Source organism: Vipera ursinii (genome assembly GCF_947247035.1).
Source record: "Vipera ursinii genome assembly, chromosome: 1".
Taxonomy (NCBI): Eukaryota; Metazoa; Chordata; class Lepidosauria; order Squamata; family Viperidae; genus Vipera; species Vipera ursinii.
The window spans coordinates 58,944,446-58,963,453 of record NC_139512.1 but is presented as its reverse complement, the minus strand read 5'-3'; positions in this window follow the sequence as shown (position 1 = coordinate 58,963,453).

Genomic DNA, 19,008 nt, shown 5'->3' with positions numbered 1-19,008 from the left:
GCGCCTTCGATCATGTCACTCAGTCGAAAATTATCTGGTGCTTCTCAGAGGTAATTTCAAGAATAGACATTTTATCTCTCTAGTTTCCCAATTGGAGCATAGAAGAAAGGGGGCAAGGCCACCAAGTATTAGCTGGGGTTGTGGCTCTGGAACTTTTTCCTGTCTAGCTACACAGAGCGCAACTAATGATGAGTGGGAAAGCTCTTAAAGGGTTCTGTTCTGAAAACTGGTTGTTAAATTATTTGAATCCCACCACTGTTCAGATCTGATTAAATTAGGACAGCTAAGCAAATCTCCAGTTAGGTTAAAGCAGCCCCCTGTAATGTGGGGGAGGGGGGAGAAGGTTAACTTGTGCAAATGTAAGCCATATTGCTGTCGGGTATTACTGTGTGATGTATAGCAAAAGTCTTGAAAAAGTTTTTTTGATTTCCAGTTTGTTTCCAGATCAAATGTCAGGATAAAAAGTTTGCCTATAGTACCAAAAATAACTTGGATTGTAATATCTGATCTCAAAAAATGTTATATGACAGATAATCATACATTAATAATTGTTATAAACATTTTGCCTTTGTTCTCTCTCTTTCCAACCCTTTACTTTCTGGTTAAGTATATAATATTATTCTGTTCTGTGGATATTTGGGCTAGACAAGAAAGCAGATTTGACTGACTAAATATCCCAAAGTGATTTCTTGACAACTTGATTTCTAAATACTTCCCCCCAAAAATTAAATATTTGTACATAACCTTTAAATCTGTGAATTCAAAGGACATCTAACACTAATTAACCTATTTTCATGCTACCATATGAAAACCTACAATATTCCAAGATACTGTGTTATTTTAGAGAAAAAAATTAGGAATGGACATTTACACAGCTTCTCCCTTAATTGAGTAGGGGACACTTTTAATTTTATTTTATTTTTAACGGTTAAGATATTTAACAAGCATCATACTATTCCTGTTTGGAGTAAGCAACTATATGAAATGTGCAGAAAAGAAGTAAATACTGATGATCTACATCTTCAGATCTTTTTTTTTATCTTTGGAAGCTTTCTTCACCAATTCACACATAGCTTTTTGTTCTTTACATTTCAGTTCCTGCTTTCTAAAGGATCAAAAGGACTCATTCCAATCATGACTTTTTTGGTCTTCCCCTTCCTCTAGTCCATCTTCCTTTATACATTTACTCTGTGATTCAATCCTCATTCATTCTCCAGTATGATCAAACCACTTCAATGAACTTCTTTCATACTGGTCACTCACTTTTGTATCCAATCCACATTCATGCAACAGCTATTCATTCTTGATTACTTCCTGGTTTCTCACACATATTTCTTAAGTACCTCATTTCTGTGGCATTCAACATACATTTATACCTCTCCTGACATCTCCAACAAAATTGCAGCCTTAATACCCAACCTTTTTCTCTTCTTCCAACAAACATTAATTCATTTTAACAGAACACATTTTGCAAGCATTTTCAAAACCTAAAACCAACTGTAGTTAATTTAAGATTTCTGCATCCCTTTCCTATCTGTAGTAAACTTTATATAAAATTCTTGTTATTTCATTTATTAAGAGATAGAGAGTAAACAATAAATGAATATACAAGAACTGAAAATATTAGGCAAGAATTTTCACCTTTAGTTTGGTTTTATATAGCTAAATCACTTGTGTTGTTTTAAAAACTGCAGGTCATTATTTAAATCAAAATTAATATCCAAGTATATAATAATAATAAACAATAATAGTAATAATAATAATAATAATAATAATAATAATAATAATAATAATAATAATAATAACTCACTTTCACCACTACTGTTCAACATCACATTAATTCAATTGACAATAATATTATGAAACACAAAACTGGGATACCACATCTCAAGCCAGCATGTACAAGTTACACCTGTAACTTTCTAGATGTCACCAGTTCAGACTTTCTGACACACATTTATACCCTTTCATTCACAATTAAGCCTGCACCTTCACTTCCCTGCAAGTGATCATTAATTGTCTTCCAGAATACCAGCTCACATTCTTTCAGTTCTATTATAATTTTGCTCATGATTTTAATTTCACATGAAACATATCTGGATTTATTTTTCAGTTTCATTCCCTTACTCATTTCAATCATTTCTCTTATTTCAGTCAGAAACAAAAAAAAATAGTATATGCATAGCTCTGTGCATGCTTTTTCTACAGAAAGAGTGAAAATAGTTCATTTTTATACCAAAATAGATGGAATTTGGGGCAGAATGCTTACCTCAGAGCACTTAATTTATTTTATAATCAATCGCAGTTCCTCACTTCTTTGTGAATGCTAGGAAAAAAAATATTCCTAACAGTAAGATCAATTTGATAGTGGAACCTCTTACTCCAGAAGATAATGGGATTCCCTTCACTGTATGAATTCAAGCAGAGAATAAACAACCATTTACTGAGAATACTCTAAAATAAATTCCTGCATTGAGCAGAGAGTTGGATTCAATGCCCCCTACCAACTCTATGATTCCATGCACCTGAAATAGTTACTGAGGACAGGAACAAAGTACCCAATTGATAGTTCTACTTTTTGTTTTCTCTTCGCACAGTTGAAAATGTTGAGTTAGGTTGAGGCTCATCATCCTAAAACTACTATCTCTGTTTGCATATTTCAGGTAATGTGAGTGATTTGGTTTATTGTTTGATACACTGACAAGGAAGCTGACTTTCCTTTTGTACCAAAATACTGAGATGATCAATTAACTAGGTTTGCTAATAAAGAACCACCCCAAAATAAATGTTTTCTTCCCATGGCTAATTCTTCTCAACTTGTGCTGGGCAGTATGTGTTTCTGCAATATGAGACTTTCTTTTAAAAAGAAACTTTTCAAAGAGAGTTTAAGAGATTGCTATGGAAACCTTTTCTTCATTCTGAAAAGCTTTCATCACCATTCTAGTTGCTTTTCTTACGCCTCAAAGGCTTACAGCCATCATTTTGCTTTTACCTATAGTTACCATTTCAAAGCTATTAATCCTCCGTTCCTAAAAATAACTATTTTCTCACTCTCAACATTTTCCTCAGTTGAATGATAGAAGGTAGGGAGGGGGGGAAAGACCATATTGCTTTATGTTTGTAAAACTACCTTCTTCCCCCATAATATTGGGAGGAAAAATATCAACTTGAGTCAGTTACACTAGGTTGGCAACATTTTCTTTTTCATTTCCCTCAGAATTGCAGTGAAGCATTTCCAAAGACTCAAGTTCTTACAATTATGTCCTCTTTCAAGTTGTATACTTCCCTCAGGCTGGTGATGAATATAAATAAATGACAGAAATGGTCCCATCTGCCTGCTGAAAGATGGTAAACCCCTGCTAAGCCCAAAAATGATGGTTTGTTGGACTGCTGTGCTGTCTCCCACAAAGCATTAAACTACAAGTGTTTGGCCTACATTCTACTGGAAAGCATCTTATGCCCTTGGATTTAAGGACAAATTGAGGCTCACTGGCTATTTCCACCATGCCCACACATCCCTTTACACATTGCCTTTTTTCTTTAAACTTTTCACCTCTTCATTTCTGAGAAGTTAATCAGGTCTATTCAACATGACTTTTTTTGTTTTTCCACCTTTCTTTTCAGCTACTCATTTTTCTTTCAAAAATATGTTGTTGTCATTTTATATGATGAAACCACCTCAACATATTTTTCCCCACACTGATACCTTATTTTTGCACTCAGTTTACATACTGTCAGTCCCCAGAGATAAACCAGGCAGGAAACAGGACTAGATGAACAGGACTAGATGTAAAACTATAGTAACAGAACCTTTCAAATTGCTAACATACGCTGGATCATGGATAAAGCTAGAGAGTTCCAGAAAAACATCTACTTCTGCTTCATTGACTATGCTAAAGCCTTTGATTGTGTGGATCATAACAAACTCTGGCAAGTCCTTAAAGAGATGGGCATACCAGACCATCTTATTTGTCTCTTGAGAAACCTATATGCAGGCCAAGAAGCAAAAGTGAGAACTGGACACGGAACCACTGATTGGTTCAAAATTGGGAAAGGAGTCCGGCAAGGCTGTATACTGTCACCTTGCCTATTTAACTTATATGCAGAGCACATCATGAGAAAGGCAGGGCTAGATGAATCAAAAGTTGGAATTAAGATTGCCAGAAGAAACATCAACAACCTAAGATATGCAGATGATACCACTCTAATGGCAGAAAGTGAAGAGGAACTAAAGAGCCTCTTGTTGCGAGTGAAGAAGGAGAGTGCAAAACTTGGGTTGAAACTAAACATTAAGAAAACCAAGATCATGGCATCTGGCCCTCTCAATTCCTGGCAAATAGATGGGGAAGAAATGGAGGTAGTGACAGATTTTATTTTCCTGGGCTCCAAGATCACTGCAGATGGGGACTGTAGTCAAGAAATTAAAAGACGCTTGCTCCTGGGGAGGAAAGCCATGGCAAATCTAGACAGCACACTAAAAAGCAGAGACATCACCCTGTCAACAAAAGTGTGTATAGTCAAGGCTATGGTCTTCCCAGTTGCAATGTATGGCAGTGAAAGCTGGACCATAAGAAAGGCTGAGCACCAAAGAATTGAAGCCTTTGAACTATGGTGCTGGAGAAGACTCCTGTGAGTCCCTTGGTGCAAGGTGATCAAACCGGTCAGTCCTAGAGGAGATCAATCCTTATTGCTCTTTAGAAGGCCAGATCCTGAAGCTTAAACTCAAATACTTTGGCCACCTAATGAGGAGGAAGGACTCACTGGAGAAGAGCCTAATGCTGGGAAAGATTGAGGGCAATAGAAGAAGGGGACGACAGAGAATGAGGTGGCTGGATGGAATCACTGAAGCAGTAGGCGTGAGCTTAAATGGACTCCAGAAGATGGTAGAGGACAGGAAGGCCTGGAGGAACATTGTCCATAGGGTCGCGATGGGTCAGACACGACTTCGCAACTAACAACAACAACATCATTAATCTGATACTGAGTTAGAACTATATAAATCTTTATCTTGTTAAAACTTTTATTTTTTAAAAAATATTAAGTTAATAATCTCCTCCTCTCTAGTTCTTGCTTTTCTAATGCAAGACAAGACCAATCCATGGATTTCTAATTTTATATGGGATAAAATATAAAAAATATTTTTACATTCCTACTTTTATACTGATTACATATAAAATCTAGATACCAACTCTTAACTTCCTGATACAGTCCTTTCATTTATAATTAAGCCTACACCTTCAGTTCCCTGTATATATTCATCAACTCTATTCCAAAAGATCAACCAATCTTCATTTAGATCATTCTCTTTTCTCTTAGTTTCCAAGAAATATGACATTCCTGCTTTTCTTTGTTTCATTTCTCTTGTTCATCTATTTTGCTTTGCCACATTTTTACCAGTAAGCCACAAATGAAAACAAAGTCCCATTTTTTCCCAAGCATGGCCATTCTATGCAAGGAAGAATTTCTAAAGACCATGTTCTCTGAGAACAGAAGGTCGGCAGTTTGGCAGGTCGAATCCTGAGTGCCACATAACAGAGTGAGCACCTGTTACTTGTCCCAGCTTCTGCCAACTTAGCAGTTCGAAAGCACATAAAAATGCAAGTAGAAAAATAGGGACCACTACGGTGGGAAGGTAACAGCATTCCGTGCACCTTTGGCGTCTAGTCATGCTGGCCACATGACCACGGAGATGTCCTCAGACAAGTGCTGGCTCTTCAGCTTTGAAACGGAGATGAGCACCGGCCCCTAGAGTTGGAAACAACTAGCACACATGTGTGGGGGAACCTTTACCTATATATTATCCATGGTGCACTTGGGCTCTTGCCTCATTAGATGGCAAGCTTTTTTTTTGATAGATAAAAATGTTTTGTTACATAAGTAAGAACTTGCCTGCCTACCATTATGTTGCCAATTATTTGTACAGAGCTAGGAAAGCTTTCCTCATCCTATACAATAGCCAAGTCAACATTTAGTGGTGGAAATTTACCTCAGTCATCTAGGTTCACACAACATGCTAAACTAGCTCAGTTGAGATTGGATAATTTGTGCTTCAGAATGTGATGTGAATCCAGTCACTATTTTTTTACAAACGTTCAGTGAATCAATACCACATTAAGTCATAATATGATTTATTCTTTGAGCACAAGATGGTATGTGAACAGAATAATTGTGTTAATATAGGTTGAATGTTAGATAAACCTAGGCATTCAAAAGCAAATTGGGAACTCCCTAATATATACTGTACATCAGTTCCTTTTTAAAATTTCAGAAGTCAGGTAACTAGATAATACAGTCTAAACAAGATTATTAATTTTAAAATGAAAGGCATAGAATGTAGGTAAACAAATGAGAGAGGAAAACACCCTCAAAGTTTAAAACTGGTAAGTGGATAAATCTTTTGAGTACCTATTACAGATTATCAACAGGAGTGCCACATTTGTATTCAGGTTCTGACTAGTGCAGGAGAACGTTAAGGCAAACAGGTCATTAGGTTCTTATATTACAATACACGGCAGCATCTGATGATTGTAGTTAGCAAAAACCTCTGTGCTGGGCTTGTATGTGATGTGAGATCACCCCCCACAGGTTGTAAGGCATTATGGCAGCGTTCTTTAATATTTATTGTGTGATGATTTCAGAAATGTAGCACCCCAGTTCTGAATCCCAGCCCAAGATATTTGCTTAGAAATAAATCTTGTCAGTGACAAAGTAATCCTTGCAGGAACATGGGCCAGTCTTTAAAATTTGTACCCTTCTAGCCAAAGTAGACTCCTATAGCTGGCATGTATGGCAGTTGTCCAGGATTCCCGCAGAAGCTTCCTTTCAAAGAAAAAATGTAGGGAGGGAAAATGTTCAGTTTCATTAGAGGTGAAAGGCCTTATATTTTTTTTCCCTTGTGGCCTCTTATGAATATAATACAAAAAGTGATCTACAGTGACAGATGGATGCTTTCCAGCTGGCTATTGTACACAACATTGTACATTGGCACAAAGCCCTGAAGTTATTATTTATGCATTTATTTATTTGATTTCTAGGCTGCTGATTTCATTCTTTGTGGCAGACCAAAAACATAATTCTAAATGTAAACATAATGTGCACAGGATAATAAATGAATACAATACAAAAAATAAAATAAATAACCTAATGTTCTCAAACATTATTTTTCTTCTTTAAAATATCTAACAAATTGACTGAGGTCATTAAAAAAGAAGAAGAAGAATATGGTTGATATAGCTCCAGTTTGCTCCAAGCTTAAAGCTTTGGGTTCAACCTTATCCACTGTATCACCCACATTTAAGGTCCTCAGAGTTTCCAGAAAAATGACTAAAATAATTCTCCTTTCACCTGATGGTGTCCTTCCACTTGCTCAGTAAAAATCCATTCCTGTCTCTTCCAATAATGCTGCAATGTTAGTTTTCTTTTTAAGGTAAGCTAAACATTTATTCCCAAGTGTACCTGCCACGCATGTCTTGAGCTATTTTCCCACATATTGTGTCAACTAGTCACTAAACTATTTTGACTATCAAGATAGATATTTTGATGGGGTGACTATGTTTTATTGAGTCATGTGGCCATCAGAAAACAATGTTGATTCTGAAATGAAAAATCATTTAAGGGTGAAGCTTCTTCTAAAATGAAACAAAACTGAAGCAGGATTTTTGACCACTGTGGGAACAGATTGTTTTCAGCTAAGTGAAATATCCCCTGGAACCTAACCTATTTCAGTCAACAAAGAGGTTTGTTCTGCTGGAATGTTTTTCTGTGGTGTTTCTTTCCCCTCTTTGTCCAGGCAAGCAGGTAGAGATGTTTCTCTGAGTCCCATCTGCCAAAAAATATATGAAAGTAAGAACATTCACTGAGTCATTAAAGATCGTATGAAACAAGTACCCACTATATCCATAAAAGAATGATAGGGAACAAATATTTAGCAATGGATCTAGTTCCTAGTTAAACTGTTTTGAACTACTGTACTAGTTTTATATGGGTATTTTAATCATTACAAATAGTTCTCATTTAGCAACTATTCACAGTTATACAGTGATGAGAGTAATTTCATGACCAATCCTTCTATTTATGACCTTATCAGGGTTCAGAAATAATGGAAACCTGAAGGAATAGCATAAGCATAGTTGCAGTTTCATTTAGTGACTGCTTCACTTAATGACAAAGTTTCCAGTCTCAGTTATGGTTACCAAAATTGGATTACATGTATTTCAGTTGGCTTTAAGTTCTCTGTTATATCTTTATTACTAGTCCCTCCAGAAGTTCATCAATAAGAAGATGGAACTGGGAGCTACTTAAATTTTGTCTTCTGTTCATTGCATTCAGAACACTGGAAGTAGAACACATATATTGGGAGCATAGCAAAAGTGGTTCCCCCAAACTTCACTCTCCAATTTTTGGTGAGTTACATAAATAGTAATAGACAAGACAAAGTAAATATGATCCTCCATCTTTTTCCTCATCGAACTCTTAGTGTGTAGAACTTGAAATAGAGCTATTGTTTTGATAAGAGTTTTGTTCTGAATAACAACAGAAGTTTAGATTCATGTTTCTGAAGCACAGGTGAGAAATCCAGATGTTACTGAAAAGGTACTTTATACAATAACTTGAAGTAGAGATAATTTCAAATACCTTGTAGCTCAAGTCTTTTTTTTTAATCACAAAAAAGAAAATATATTTCCTTAAGCACTTAGGACAATTATCTTTCATCTTCACTTATATAACTTTTTAAATTACCAGAAATTAAATGTAAAATGAAAATAAAGCAATAAATATATTTTAATTTTGGATTAATTTTCCTTTGTTTGTCAAGTCATGGTCACAGCAGAACATACAATATTTTTATATGGTCTTTTACAATAAATCATCTATGAAATCTTCTGCCCAATTTTCTTAACACAAGCCCCACTGACAGATACGAAACTGGTTTCTTAAATTATTTTTAAAAGTCAGTATAAGGGCTGCTTCCATTCTTGCCATTACCTCATTCACGTAGTATGGGTATGAATAAATTTTGCCGTAGTAGTCATTGCTAAAATCATGCACCTATTAAAGCACATGCAGTCTTATGTTGTGATAAGAGGAAAGACACTTTTGATGATGCTGAAACCCTCTCTAGCAATTAAAAGAATAGAAGCTCTTTCAACTCTATGGTGGGGATTTTTTTAAAGGGTTAGCTTCAAAAGCAAAGTACTTTAGTCACATTGATATTCGATAAATAGATTTTCCTGCTTGAAAACTATTCTTCTAGAATGCTTGTCAGTATGTTACCTTTATCATGCTGAGACCTGCATAAAAATGAAATGTCATACTTTGATACCCCTCTAGCCACTCATACAGTTTATTTTTCTTGTCCACTGATAGCATTCACAAATTTAATAACTGTCTTTTATCCTTGTATCTATTCTGTTCCAGCTTTCTATTGAGCTTCTTTCTGTGACAGTTTGCAGGAAATTCTTCATCTTACATATTCTACAGTGGGAGAAAAAAAGAGATGAAAGGAGAAAAGAGGATATTAGCTACTATTTAGCAAAAGGATGAGAAGCAATCATTCCATACAGTATGAATGGCCAAATAGAAAGCAGGGGAAGAGGAAATTATTGTTATTCCACTGCATCAGTTATAGTCTCTTTAGCTATTTGCAGCCTGAATTAATTGAGTAGTTGAAACTGAAAAGTTTATTATCAGTCTTATTATCTGCTCTTCAAATTTGGTAGAGGGAAAAATATAATTTATTGGTAATAAAAAATAATAAGGTTATTTGCAAGAATTGGGATAACCCCAGAACAATTTTGAAGCTGATTAAAATATATGATGTTGAATTCCTGCCTCTCTGTTTTGATGCCTGAGATAATAATTAAGAATGACTTGGCAGGTCTTCACATGATCTCCAAATGACAACAACATTAACATCAAAGCTGGGCTTTATTATATGGCGATGATTCTCAGAATTTTTATAAGTCGAACTAAAATGAAGTAAAATGAAGTCACATTTTTCATTAAAAACACTCATCTTTCGTTAAGTGTTGCAGCAGTCTCGTGTGATCTTAAAGAATTGGTTGGTTTTTGTTTCAAAAGAAATATTAAATATTCTGTCAAATTGTCACTGGGCTGTGTGTCTGAATCCTCACTAATGGACTTGATGAGAGATACACATGGACAAACAAGACACTGTTGTGTGTCCACATTGGCATGTCCTTAGCTGCTCAATATATAACACTTGACTTAGACATGGTGTGCCTTATTCATCGCTGGGCATATTGCCCTCAAATCCAGGATTAAAAATTAAAAGTACCCCTAGATCAGTGATTCCCAACATTGATGGCAAGTTTGCCCTATCATCTATTTGATTAATTTTTAACATATTTTTTTTATTGAAAAGTTTTATCATACATTTTATCTTTAAAAAATCCCCCTACCCCTCCCCTATCCCTCCCTCCTTACCCCTCCCCCCCGACTTCCCAAAGCTAAGTACAAGGTATAAAAAACAAAAAAAAGAATCATAAACAACCATATACTAACAACCGTAAACTCTAAAATCTATCACTCTCTAGCTCATATAGGATAACTACAAACACTATTAATATAGAATATATAAAAATATATATAAAAAAGGGAAAAAGAAAGGAAGACTTATTCAAATGCTACATGAAACTTCTTAGTCCCGTATTTGTTCTGGATATACTCAATCCATTTTCTCCACTCCATAATATAGCGTTCTTGCGAATGATCTTTCAAATAGGCCGATATCTTTGCCATCTCTGCCAGGTCAGAAACCTTTAAAGTCCATTCTTCTATAGTCGGCAGTTCCTCCTTCTTCCAATACTGACCTATTAAGAGTCTTGCTGCCGTAATTAAATTCAACATCAACTTAGTGTCCACAACTGTAGCATCTGTAATTATTCCCAACAAAAAAAGTTGCGGACAAAACTTTATCCTCTGTTTAAAAATCTTCTGCATGTTCCACCAGACTTTTATCCAAAAAGCCTTAACCTTTTTACAAGTCCACCATATGTGAAAATATGTTGCGTCTTCGTCACCGCACCTCCAACATTTAGGCTGATAATTCGGATACATACTTGCAAGCTTTTTAGGATCTAAATGCCATCTATAAAACATTTTGTAAAAATTATCTCTTAGATTTTGAGCTTGTGTAAATTTTACGTTCCTCACCCAAATCCTTTCCCACGTATCCATTGTAATAACTTCTTGGATATTTTGGGCCCATTTAATCATACAATCTTTAACAAGCTCTGTTTCTGAGTCAATCTCTATCAATGCAAGATATATCCGTTTGATATGTGCTGGACCCTGATTTCTGATTTGCTTTATCAAATTTTCATCAGTCATTGTAAAACCATTTTTCTGATCTTCTTTCCACCTGGCCCGTAGCTGAGTATATTGAAACCAATTCTGAACAACCTTCTCTTCTCGCAAGAGGCTATATGATTTCAAACACCAGACATTTCTTTCCAAGCTCAGAATCTCCTTGTACGTAGTCACATCATGTTTGAAACCAGCATGTATATTTTCTATTGCGTGTTTTGGAATTGCCCACAGTGGTATCTTGCAATCTAGCTTATGTCTATACTTCTTCCAAACTCTCAACAATGCCTGTCTTAGAATATGCACTCTAAACACATTGTCTACCTTCTTATCATACAACAAATATGCATGCCAGCCAAACAACAAATCGTGGCCCTCAAGATTTAATAATCTCTCTTGTGTCAAATTAATCCAATCACTTATTCCTACTAATGCAGCAGCTTCATAATATAGTTTAAGATTGGGCATTTTAAGACCACCTCTCTCACGAGTATCCTGCATAATCTTAAGTTTAACTCGTGGCCTTTTCCCTGCCCAAACAAATTTATTGATACCTCGCTGCCATTCCTCCAAATTAGAATCTTTCTTAAGAATCGGTATCATTTGAAATAAAAATAAAAATTTAGGCAGGACATTCATTTTCACTGCTGCAATCCGTCCCAACAAAGACAATTGCAATTTTTCCCAACTCTCCAATTCTTTTTGAATTTTCCCCCATAGTTTTTCATAATTATTTTTATATAACTTTGTATTAGAGGGCGACAAAAGCACCCCCAAATATTTAACCCTTTTAACAATCTCAAATCCAGTTAATCCTTCTAAGAGAGCCTTTTGCGAAACTGTCATATTTTTGGCCAAAATTTTGGTTTTCTGTATATTAACTTTAAATCCAGAAACCTTGCCGTATTGTGTTATTATCTTCATCAGGTCCACAACAGAGTTCTCTGGCTGGGTCACTGTAACAACCAGATCATCTGCGAATGCTCTCAATCTATAATCCTGATCTCTAATTTGTATACCCTTAATTTTTTCCGAATTCCGTATTTTAACCAATAATATCTCTAATGTTAACACAAATAACAAGGGCGATAACGGACACCCTTGCCTTGTGCCCTTCTCAATATTACATGCTTCTGTCAGACTATTATTAACTATAATTCGGGCAGTTTGTTTTTGATATAATGCCCTAATCGGTTGTAAAAAATTTTCCCCAAAATCCATTTTGTCTAAAACTTTCATCAAAAATTGCCAATTCAATTGATCAAAAGCTTTTTCAGCATCTAGAAAAATTAGCGCCGCAGGGATCTGGTTGTTCCTTTCCAAAAACTCTAACACATCAACTATATGCCTCACATTATTTTTCATTTGCCTACCACTAATAAACCCCGTTTGATCCCCATGAATCACCTGTTGCAGAACCCTCATCAGTCTATTAGCCAACACCTTAGCAAATATCTTGTAATCTGTATTTAAAAGTGATATCGGTCTATAGTTTTTGACTTGAGTAGCATCTTGGTCTTCCTTCGGAATCAAGGAAATAAAAGCTGTTCTCCAAGACGGTGGCACCTTTCCCCCCCTCTGGATTGTCTGGAACAGTTCCTTTAACGGTTTCATCATCTCTAATTGTAAATTTTTGTAATAAGCCGCAGACAAACCATCCGTACCTGGTGCTTTATCCACCTTCAATTCCTTAATTGCTGTAAAAATTTCTTCTTCTGTAATTAATTGATTAATCCCCTCTTTTTGTACTTGCGTAAGAACCGGGATGCTAGCATTCTCCAAATATATATCAATGTCTTTTTCATTAATCTTCTCCTTAGCATATAATTTAGAATAAAAATCCACAAAAGCATCCTTGATAAGGTCCTGTTGAAACACAACCCTTCCTTTATGCTCAATTTTGTCTATATTAGAAGCCCTTTGCTTTTTCCTCAATCTATAAGCTAACCATCTACCTGGTTTGTTAGCGTTGCAAAAGGTATTATGCCTGGCAAACCGCAAATTGGTTGCCACTTGGTCAGCCATTAATTTATCAAATTGTCCTCTTAACAGTTTAAAAGCCTCCTTAGTCTTCACATCCTCTGAATTCAAAATCAAAACCTTTTCTTTTTCCTTTATTTCATTCTCCAGTTCTTTCCTCCTAGCTTCCACAGCACGTCTATGTTTATTATTCATATATATCAACACCCCTCTCATATAGGCCTTACTAGCATCCCAAACCATGTCCATAGAGGTGCCCTTATTCATATTAATTTCAAAAAAATCCTTCATCCGCTGTTTGCATTCTTCCACATTTCTCTGATTTCTAAACAAATTCTCATTTACGCGCCACGAGCGCCTATCTCTATTCTCCTTATCAATCTCTAGCCAAACTGGGCTATGATCAGAAATAGTTCTTGCACAAATCTTCACCTTCTTAGTCCTTAAAAAAAATCATTAGTCAACAAAATAAAATCGATCCTGTAAAAAGATTGATGTCTGTCAGAAAAAAAAGTATAATCCTTTTCCTGCAAATGTCTCTCGCGCCAAATATCTCGCAGTTCCAAGTCATCCTTCATTTCAAAAAAGGATTTAGGCAGTCTAGCATGACTTGGGACGCGCTTGAAAGCTCCAGCCTTGTCCATCTGTACATCCAAAACACCATTCCAATCCCCCATAAAAATAAAAGATTTATAATCCAACTGGGTAAGCTTTGTATGAAGTAAACTAAAAAAGTCAGCTTGTTGTTGATTAGGAGCATATAATCCAACTAAAAGCGTCTTTTTACCTTCTAGCAGCAACTCTATCATAACGTATCTTCCATGCTTATCTGCTTCAATTAAGTCTGCTGTTAAAGCACTTTTAACATAAACAACCACTCCATTTTTCTTATTCATTGCAGAAGCAACAAATTGCGTACCCAACCTTGAGTTCGATAAATACTTTTGATCCACAACCCTAATATGCATTTCTTGCAAACATATAACATCTATCTTGAATTGTTTTAAATATTGAAAAACTTTCTTCCTCTTCTGTGGTGAATTTAGTCCATTAACGTTCCAAGTTAAAAATTTAGTTGCCATGCATATCATCCCAAAGCTCTTGGAGCACTGCTTTGATAGGACTATCTTTTTTAGGCCGTGCCCCTCCCACTGCTTGGCTGTAAGTACGTTGTGGAAGTTCCATAGACTTCTGCTGATCTTGTTCTTTTATTTTTTTTTATCGTTTTAAAGCAGCACGCGTCACCCTCTGCTCTCTAGGATCATCCAAAGAAGTTGTAGCTTGATCTCCTCCAGCACCGTTTTCCTCTGTCTGTCCATCTTCAGCCTCTTGATGTTCTCCTTCTCCAGATCCCTTTGCAGCTTCCAGAAGTGATAATGGAGTTGCTTTTAGAACATTATTGTAAAAATCACGTGCCTGCATCACAGTAATCAGACGGTACCTTTTACCTTCATGCATCACCATCAACCCAACTGGAATCTCCCATCTGAACCTTATATCTCGTTGCTTGAGATCTTGCACAAGAAATGTAAAATCCTTCCTTCTCCTTAAAATCTTTGGAGGAATTTCTTTTAGAACCAAAACTTCTTGATCAGCAATCACAACTTTAGTATCATAGGCAGCTTGTATAACTTCATCTCTAATTTCCCTCTTTGCAAAATAAACCACCACATCTCTAGGCAGCTTTCTCTGTCTAGCAATCCATGAATTCACACGAAACACTTTATCCATGCCTCCCTTTATTTCAGATGCTGGCTGATTCAATACCACTTCCAGAGCCTCAGAAATCAGCTGCTTTAGATCTTCCTTAATATTCTCTTTTAAGCCTCTGATTCTAACAGCAAACTGCATCTGGTAATATTGAGCAAGACTCAGTTCTCTGTCCATTTTGTCTCTTAAATCTTCATTCTCCAATACTTTTGCTTCTAATATGGCATTCTTTTGAGTCAAATCTTCCACTTTTTCATCCAGATCTTCCACACATTCAGCCACTTTATGCACTGAAGACAAAATGTCTACCTTCATCACACTGAACTTCTGTTCCATCCTCTCTTCCATTCTCTCCTCCAATTTCTCCAATTTCTCCTCCATCTTTGCAAATTTATCACCCATTGATTCCAGAATTACCTGGGCATGTTTTTCCAGAGCATCTTGTAAATCCTTCGGTGTCAATACATCAGGAGGATGCAACGCCTGCAATGATGATTGTTGCACCGGAGAAGTTCCAGCACTCCAAAGAGTTTTTGGGGGAGGTTTAGCCGCCATCTTTTACTTTCACTTGTGACGCACTTTCACTTTAAGTTTAAAAAGTCCATCAAGCTCGAGAGTAAAATATAATAATCCTCTTCACCTTTTCCTCTTGTACCGCTCTGCCTGCTCCTTTTATTCCATAGTCCTTCCTTCAGGCAGGGGTGGTCGCAAACGCCTGGCTCTGCTCCAAGAAATCCGGAGCAGAGACGCTGACCAGCTGGGAGCGACCCAGGCTAAGGAGAGTTCGATCCTTCAGCCGCCCAAGCTACAAGCTCAGGCGGCCCCGGAGAACTCGACCCCTACCTGGGGCCTCACCCCCTCCTCTTCTCCCAAGGAGGGGGCTTCAAATTCACCCAAACAGCTGATTGGCACTGTTTTGGGTGAAAATTACTCAGCTGAGCCGCGGGCAGCCCGGGAAGGCTGTCTCCGGCGCCGCGCAGCCACCGGAAGTCTATTAATTTTTAACATATTTTAAGATGATAAGATCTAAAGAGGGTTGTTAGGGAATACTAGGATTAAAGGCTAGCCTTGGAAGCTGATGGAAATGGCAAACTAGTTATGAGCTGCAGCCAGTAACCACTGGTCATGTCCCTAGTCAACTGGAAAGTCAATCTCTGTTAAATAATATTTTCAGGATTACCATACTATCATATCCTCTCTTCAGTTTTCTATTTCTTATTTCAAATGTACCCACTTTTCATAATCTCTCTTCACAGAAGTTGTTGTTCATGTTCCAGTCAGCTTTGTTATCTAACTCTAGAAACTTTATAAAATGTTTCTTCCCTTCTTTTGTATTTTTTTTATTAAAAAGTTTTAACATACAGTTTATCTTTAACAATCCCCCCTCCCTCTCCCCTCTCCCTCCCCCCTCCCTCTCCCCCCTCCCCCCCTCCCCCCCGACTTCCCAGAGCTAAATACAAGGTATATATATATAAAAAAAACAATCATAAACAACCATATACTAAAAACCATAAACTCTAAAATCCAACACTCTCTAGTTTATATAGGATAAAACAAACCTTAGTAATATTAAATATATATAGAAAAGCTAAAATAGAAAAAGAAAAAAAAAGAAAGAAGACTTATTCAAATGCTACATGAAACTTCTTGACCCTATACTTGTTCTGGATAAACTCAATCCATTTTCTCCATTCCATAATATAACGTTCTTGCGAGTGATCTTTCAAATAAGCCGAAATCTTCGCCATCTCTGCCAGGTCGGAGACCTTTAAAGTCCACTCTTCTATGGTCGGCAGTTCCTCTTTCTTCCAATACTGACCTATCAAAAGTCTTGCTGCCGTAATAAAATTTAACATCAATTTAGTGTCCACAACCGTAGCATCCGTAATTATTCCCAACAAGAAAAATTGCGGACAAAACTTTATCCTTTGCTTGAAGATCTTCTGCATATCCCACCAAATTTTTATCCAGAAGGCCTTAACCTTTTTACAAGTCCACCATACATGAAAATATGTTGCATCTTCATCACCACATCTCCAGCATTTTGGCTGATAATTCGGATACATACTTGCAAGCTTTTTAGGATCTAAATGCCATCTATAAAACATTTTATAAAAGTTCTCTCTTAAATTTTGAGCTTGTGTAAATTTTACGTTCCTCACCCAAATCCTTTCCCACGTGTCCATTGTGATAACTTCCTGAATATTTTGGGCCCATTTTATCATACAATCCTTAACAAGTTCTGTTTCTGAATCAATCTCTATCAATGCAAGATATATCCGTTTAATATGTGCTGGTCCCTGATTTCTAATTTGCTTCATCAGATTTTCATCAGTCATTGTAAAACCATTTTTCTGATCTTCTTTCCACCTGGCCCGTAGCTGAGTATATTGAAACCAATTTTGAACAATCTTCTCGTCTCGCAAGAGACTATATGGCTTCAAACACCAAACATTTCTTTCCAAGCTTAGAATCTCCTTGTACGTAGTCACATCATGTTTGAAACCAGCATGCATATTTTCTATTGCGTGTTTTGGAATTGCCCACAATGGTATCTTACAATCTAACTTATGTCTGTACTTCTTCCAAACTCTCAGCAATGCCTGTCTTAAAATATGCACTCTAAACACATTATCTACCTTCTTATCATACAACAAATATGCATGCCAGCCTTCTTTTGTATTTTTGAATGATTTTGTGAAACAAAGCTATCCTACTTTGGATGCTGAACCGATGCACTGTGCAATCTAAATACAGTCAAAACTATGTAATGTATGTCGCTATGTGCAGCAGTGTGTATAAATATGTGTGTGTCTGTTGTAACTATGTATAACCTATGCAATTTGTCAGAACATCCAAGGTCACAGGTTTCAATCATCTTTGTTTTAGCAGAGGCTAGGAAGAAAAAAATTAAATATAGTTCTGCATGCTTAAGATTAAGAAGAATCTTGTTGCACTTTCACAAGTCAAAGTATAGAGTACTTTGAAAAACTATGGCCTTCAAGGATGACTAGTTTGGTACAAGCTGTTGTTGTTACACAGTATAAATATCAACTGGAGATTTCTTGTGATGCATTATCTCAGAGACCCTTGATATATGCCAATAAACTGCAGCAAATCTCATTCACCTTTTTCTAATTGCTGTTCATTATCACACATCTGGTGGCACAATCGTTAGAATGCAGTACTGTAGGTTAACTCACTGATCACTCCAGGAGTTCAATTCTGAGCAGCTCAAGGTGGACTCAGCTTTCCATCCTTCTGAGGTTGGTAAAATGAGGAGCCAGATTGTTATGGACAATAGGCTGACTCTGTAAACCACTTAGAAAGGGTTGTACAGCACTATAAGTCTAAATGCTATTGCTATTGCTACCCATACTGAAGAAGATTGACCTGGAGGTTAGCTGTTGGAGGAAAATGGAATGTCCATCCATTGTTTCAGTCTAAGATCACCACAGTTTGAAAGTTCCAAATTTATCAACAGAAAGCTGTGCTGGCAAAATCCCATCTTTGGTTCATGATGTGATCATGCTTACTCCTGCAGAACTGATTCATCCTGTGCAGGTTCTCTTGGACTCACAACTCTTTCTGAAATAGCAGGTGGTAATTATGGTTAAAGGATTGTTTTGCACAGATATACTGTACCTGGGTGCCAATTTGACACTCCTTGGCTGGGGTGACTTTTTCTCTTAATCATCTCCTCTTTGGATTATTGTATTTTGCACTCCACAGACTGTCCTTGAAGACCACCCAGAAACTGTACTTGTTCCATCTCAGAGCTGCTCAAGTAGCAATGGGAGTTTCAGTGTGCTCCCATGTAACAATTCTTTGCTTCCAGGTGAAATTCAACACACTGTTACTCACCTTTAAAGTCCTACATGGTTCAGCATCAGTATCAAGGATCACCTTCTCCCAATGGCTTCTGTCTATCCAATGAGATCAGGAAAGAAAAGTTGGCACAAGATCGACTACAGTAGTTCCCACCTTGTT